We start from the raw sequence: 6,898 nt of genomic DNA on the forward strand, positions 1-6,898 counted from the left end.
GCTGGTGAACAAGTCCAGGGTGTTACCCCGCCTCTCGCCCGATGACAGCTGGGATCGGCTCCAAGGGAACAGTGGTATAGGTAATGGATGGATAGATGGATGTTCAATCACTATGACTTGTCTGTCCCGCTGACGGCATCAAGAGAAAGAGCAAAACAAAGATGGAGAAGAGGTCGAGAAAGAGGAACCTTTAGGAGAAAGAAAGGGGGGGGGGGACAAAGGAGGAAACTGGCTCATTATAAGACCAGCATTGTTCCAGACCAGTAGCCCAGGTCCTCAAACTAAATGACTAATGCCTCCGGTTCATGATAATGGTCCCTAATTGGCTGTGACCTTTGTCTCTGTCTTGACTCTGTTTTAGACCTCATGGTGTTTCTGTATGCAGCTCTCATAACTGTCAGACCTCCATCTGGATTCTGACGTGTTTCTAAAAGAGTCAATGACATGAAAATATCCGGAGGGTGAGCACACGTTCAGATATAGACGAGATGGATTTAACTGCGCTGCATGAAAATACAAACAGTGTGACACAGATCTCGTTTGGTATATGCAGGCTCTGACCTGAACAGAATCTCTTTAACAGTTTGAGAGACGGGAGTCTACATGCTTGTTTTTGTGTGTTCTGCATTAAAAAGGGCATTTCACCCATTATTCATGAGGATCGATTTACCCATCATGAGGAGCAGAGCCCTCAGGACATGACAACACTCGCAGAATGTCTTTGGTTTATCTTGAAGTGTTGTATTGGCAGGAAAGATGATCCTGATGGATTGGCCTTAAGATCACGAGTCTCGACTGTAACGACAGGAGACGCTGCTGTTTTTCAGGATGTGCAAAGAAGAAAGTTCCTCTACACAAAGAGTAATCAAGTTCTGCTTACAGGAGCAATATGTAACTGTGACCCCTAGTGTTTAAAATGGGTACTGCAGACTAAATTCTAAACATCATAGAGAGCTGTCTCCCCCCCCCCCCCCCCCCCCCCCTCCTCTCTAGAGTCCATGCTCACTCAGGTCACCATGTGGTGGACTCTGAAGCTTCAGTGTTTATCCAGCTCTGCATGGGTCTGTAAACCTTTCTGTGTTCTAACCTCTCTCCATTTTTCAAAAAGCATCTCCAATATTGATCCTAGTTTGAGCACGTTTCTGCTCGTGGAGCTTATTAGAAACATGCAGAGGCTTTTTAGGTCGGGTACAATCACTTCTATCTGAACCACTTCTCTTGCCCGCTTCCATCACTGCAACACCTGTTGACCTGATAACTGCTCTCATATCTGACAAACCGAGGGGTGTCCAAAACGGCCGTGTGGGAGTGTCTTAAAAGCGCCTACCTTCTCTGGTCCAAACAAATCCAGAGCATTCAGGAGCAGAATCTAAAGTTAGAAGGAGGACATACTGACTGCTGCATTGTTGTCAGAGAAGCCAGCACTTCAACATGTTTCCTTAATGATCAGATAGTAAGATACCTTTATCATCTCACTCTCTACACATCTCACTGATTGGACCTTTAAGGTTGAAGAAAGATCATTTCTGTTTTTAAAACCAGTTAATTTAAAGCAGAGTTATACTCTGCGTGTATTGCAGTATGAACACGATGAGAGACTGCACAAATTCACGTCTCTATAACACAGTGATTCTCAAACAGTTTCTGTCATGCCTCCACTTGGAGGAGGAAAAATGTTCGCACCCCAAGCAAAAACAAAATAGTGACTTAAGGGGCCATGGTTTACTTGATGCCATTAGAAAGCAAAATATGCCCTATTTGCTCCCCAGACACTTTTCCTGCATTCTGATCAATTTTTAAGCACCAATTTGCACCTTTTCTGTACCACTTCATGATAATGATCTCCTCTTTTTGTCCTTTTAGTGTCTTTTTCAAATCTCTTTGAGTGCATCAGACACGTGTTGAAGAACGCATTAATGTCAAAATTTCATGAAAAAGTTTTGGCTTCAAAAACATTGAAAATGTTCATGAAAAAACTTTGACTTCAAAAAGTTGAAAATTTTCATGAAAAAATTTCGGCTTCAAAAACGTTGAACATTTTCATGAATTTTCACTTGAATACTTTTATAGCTGTAACCGTAGCTCGACTTAACTGTGCATGTACCGTCTGCCTTTGACTCGTTATTCCTTTAAAAGTTAGTCTCTCTTTAGACAAAACAAGGGACTAAAAATCTGGAGATCTGCTTGAGTTTCAAACCTCATCTAAAATGTTTCTTCTAACAAATGCAACCCAATGAAAGTGCAATAATAATAAATTCATGCTATGTCCCCTGAAGGCTCCACGATTCTGAGATTTTTCCCCGTGATGAAGAAGCAGAACTGTTTGCTGAGTCACAACTCTAAAAGCCTTCGCGCTGTGAAATATAAAGACTTTATTTAATATTTCACCAGCCGTCACTCAAGCTCAACGATACCCATGGGCATAACTCACCATCAACTTGCTCTGATGGAGGGGGTCAGAGGTCACGCTATTTCATCATCGTCAGGTGGAGCGGACTAAATGATGGAGCAACACACACTCGTGTACACACACACACAGAGGCAGCTCAGACCTGCTCAGTCAGGACACTGAATAGGAAATGTTAATTCATAATAATGGTAGACACTGTCGCAGCTTAGGTAACACTTTATATTAAGGTGCTTGTAATAAGCATTAATAACAGGTAATAAGTCACTTATAAGACCTTATTAGATTCTTATTAACACAAATAAGACTATATAAGTGTTAATATAGGCATAATTAATAAATGTATTATGTCTTATAAGACACTTATAGGCTCTTATTAGAAATGTACTGACACTTTATATACCGTCATAAACATTAATAAGATGTTTATGAACATTAATAAGACTTCATGAGTGTTAATTAAACTATAAATTAATTTATAATTGGCTTGTGAGATATTAATTAACACAAATAAACTTGTTTATAGACCACTTATCAACATTCATAAGATGTTTATTGACATTGATAAGACTTTATTAGGTTCATATTAATGCCTTATAACGGTTAATAAATACTTTATTATGCACTTATTAAGAGTTAATACAGCTCTTCTGCAGGTACTGGATCTAAAGTGGGAACACTACTTATAAAGGTTGATAAATACTTTATTATGCACTTATTAACAGCTCAGTGGGAACAGGGTCCAACTTTCAAGTAAACGCAGAAACAAAACGGAGGTCTATTGAACAGTTTTTGGAAAAAAAAAATGCTACTACAAATCCAAGTATTATCTTTAAGGTTAACTGTAAACAACATTATGAAAACATTTGGTGTGTCATAGCTACCAACATATCTGATCAAATTCAGGGGAAAAGCAGAGTTATTTTTAACCCTGGTATTGACAAAAGAACCAAATTATGTACTTGTAATTGTGGGTTAAATTTTGTCCGCCTGTAAACAATGTCAAATAGGTTTGCAGAGTGTGGCTAACGTTAGCATCGCTAACAACAGCCTTCAGTCCTCCTTACAGGTTAAAGTATTCATGCCTGTGCTAAATGTGGTCACACCTTTTTCTCCATTTTATAGATCAAACTACTGCCAAACTGCATAGCGCTATCGGATGCCCTTCTTCCACTTCTTTAAAAGATAGAAATTCCTTAAACCAAAGTGTTAAATGGTAAAGTTGGCTGATTGGTGACTCACAGCTCTAACCAGCATCCCTGTTTACTGGACAGTTACAGCGGATAGCTATATACCTCTATCTTAAAGGATGACACCAACCCCTTTGCACAGTTATTTTCAGCTTCTTTCGCTTTTGTGGACGGAGGTCCAAAGGAAAGAAGAAAGTTTCCTGCTGCTATCACTGAACTAAACTAGCTGTCGCGATATTTGCACAAACAAAACTAATTTTATCCGAATAATTCATTTATTCAGGCAAGTTTGACTTTTTGTTTAACATTCGCTGTTCTCCACTCCAGCGGAAACACTTCTAAATACAATCTGCAGTCCATCCTTAAAAAGGGCCATTCCAACAACTTGAAGCACAGTTAACAAATGCAGTGAGTAAAACATTCCATTTTCTTGGGGTGACACGAGGACACCAAAAATACAAAAGGACAGACCTTGGAGTGCATCTTCAAACACAATCAGTTGAAATGTAGAACACTTCATTTTCTGCAGCATGAGAAGTTCACAGCAGGATGAAGGTGATCTACAGATTTTGATCACAAGGACTGGGAAAGATAAAACAGCACTGTAAAAAAAACAGCTAGTTATGACTTAAAAAAGTTAGTGTCTGGGTTGCCTTAAAATGTTAAGTTACCTGAACTTAAAAAAGATAAGTTGAGATAAATTTGTGAAATAAAATGTTCTATAGTCAAATAAACTTGACATCAAGTCAGTTGTACTTAAATCTTTAAGTTCACAAAACTTTTGAACACAGTCCCCCACAAGAGAATCCTTCTCACCAGGGTAAGAGTGTTTATAAGACACACTACAAGTGAAGGCCTGTGTCTGGCCATGAAATGTTTGTCTGATTTCACCTATGGCTTTGATGATGTCACCAGTTGTAATAATCCCAATGGATTTCATTGCCTACATAAGATGTGGGTTCTTCTTTTTTAGGCTTTGGTAGAGAAACCATCCAGTGGTGACGAGAAGACGTACCACTATCTCCTCACACAGAAATATGAGGGAAAATACGTACACCCATTTTTCTGCCGTACGTACGTTTGATAAGTGAGGGCCAATATGTGTTATGTTTTTGTCAACAGGGATATACAATGTGTTTCTACTCACATTTCAAACTTTGCCTTATTGTTGACCAAATGAAACATTAATTTTTCTTTTTGTCATCACAGCCATAGAAACAGTGGCTGTAGGATCTTTGAAAGAGGTTAGTCGAGACCCTCTTCTGTTAGGGTTAATTTTTATTTTCTGATAAGCAGAACTTTAATCCCACCTCTCTACACACTCAGCTCCAGTCTCACATCAAGATAGACTTCTGCTCGACCAATGATTACCACATCAAGGGCTGCAGTACAGTGGTGATGTTCAGTCTGGGCCATGAAAACACTTGGTGAGTTATTGTTTTATTACGGCGCTTGAAAAAATTATTTTCGCTGGTGTATCCATGAATTAAACTGTATTGGAAGATATCCTTGCTGCCTTGTCCATCTTATACGTTTATCACTGATGTTTTTCCGACTGCATTTTAAACTGGGTTTGGCTGTAATTATATTTACTGTCAGATATTCCCTCTGGACACCTTTGTGGACAAAATGTACACACAAAATCTGTAATATTTGCTTTTGTAATTTGCTGTTTTTTATGCTTTTGTTTTCTCGCCTTTTTCCTGCTTTTGGCAGAGGGAAAGAGGGAAAGAGGGAAAGAGGGAAAGGCCCCCGGTCTCAGGGGTGTGTAAGAGACAGGGAAGCTTTGGGAGAAATCTTGCACTCTAAAAAAAGAGCGATAAAAGAAAAACAATTGGTAGTGAACTTTCTAGCCAATCAGGTGAGACTCCCAGCATTCCTAGCTGGCTGATCTGAGACCTGTTGTTTGCCTGCCAGCCATATATTCCTGCTTAGCGCATCCTCTGTGCTGAGAACATGCATGTTAGTTTAAACCAACTCTTCTGTCCTGACTGAGGGTACAAACATCCAAAGTGTTCAGTGGTAGGTTGAAAAAACAACACAATGTTGGCTGTTGATCAAGGCTGGATCCACTAGCTGTTAAGATAGCGTTAGCCTCAATGCTAACAGGTGTATTGAAAAATGCCTAGTCCTGTGAAATTAGCTTTAGCCGTGATGCTAACAAGATACAGGTAAAATGTCATATGCCACTGCTAATCAGTTAGCTTTTGTGTTGTGAAAAATGTAGTATTTATTCCGGCTTTTTGTGATCTGTAAGAGCAAAAGTTTGACACCATGAAGGGTGAAAGTAGCTTAGCCACAGTATGTATGTAAATCAGTAAGGAATAGTTTAATGCAAGTTCTGATGAAAGTTTTTCCTCTTTTGTTAATTTCACTCTCTTTTGTGGAGTCTCTCACACAGAACGTCAGTGTTTCATAGTACAGTTATTACAGTAAAGTGTCCTATGTTGTCTAATCAATAAAAAGCTAAACAGTAAATTGATAAAGAAAATCTTTAACCTTTTTTGTAGTACAACAGAGCTAATGGAAAATTGTGAATAAAAACAGATGTTATTGTAATACTTGGTGTTAAATGTTAAGTGCTTAAATTGAGATGAAGCCTGTGTTGATGCTGACGTGCATGTTTATCTTTATAGGGGTGGTGTGACCTGTCTGTAGGTCAGGTTTTGGTAAAAGGTGGATTTTGGGCTCATCCAGAAGACCATCCACCGACAAGAGCATCCACTATAGAACTGTGAGCAGCTAACTGGATAGTGAGCCCAACCTTCGAGACCTCAAGTGGGATTAAGAAGACTGTTTCTTCTAAGGAAGAACTTCCTTCGCTACTTCATAGAGCACAGATTAAACAGAAACACACACCTGGATTGAACCCCAACGAAAAAGACTGGGCTTAGACACTTCAAATGTTTGTTTTATTTCATGTGCACACTTTATTAAATTAGTTGTTAATTGCATTAGTAAATTGCATATTGTAATCTTGACTTGCAATATTTGTGTTCCTTACAAAGTTTGAACATGTATTCCTGTGTGCGTCTCTTGACTGGTATTCAGACCTTGGGCTCCAGGTGTCCTAGTCTTCTGATGTTTGTCCACCGTCAACACTTTATGTACAGTAACATGGGTTAAAAACAACTATGCTTTTCCCTGAATTTGATCAGATATGTTGGTAGCTATGACACACCAAATGTTTTCATAATGTTGTTTACAGTTAATGTTAAAGATAACTTGTATTTGTAGTAGCATTTTTTTTTTCAAAAACTGTTTGAGTGGAAGTTCAATAGACCTCCTTTTTGTTTCTGCG

The 6,898-nt window shown here is 38.9% G+C and overlaps 1 long non-coding RNA gene across 1 annotated transcript; it reads left to right on the forward strand.

Moving 5' to 3' along the window:
* Positions 1–4,818: 4,818 nt before the first annotated feature.
* Positions 4,819–6,551, forward strand: LOC132980105 (uncharacterized). The gene is made up of 2 exons (XR_009674135.1): positions 4,819–5,024; positions 6,234–6,551. It is a non-coding gene; the product is annotated as an uncharacterized LOC132980105 (long non-coding RNA).
* Positions 6,552–6,898: the final 347 nt, after the last annotated feature.

Source organism: Labrus mixtus, chromosome 1 (assembly GCF_963584025.1).
Source record: "Labrus mixtus chromosome 1, fLabMix1.1, whole genome shotgun sequence".
Classification (NCBI taxonomy): Eukaryota; Metazoa; Chordata; class Actinopteri; order Labriformes; family Labridae; genus Labrus; species Labrus mixtus.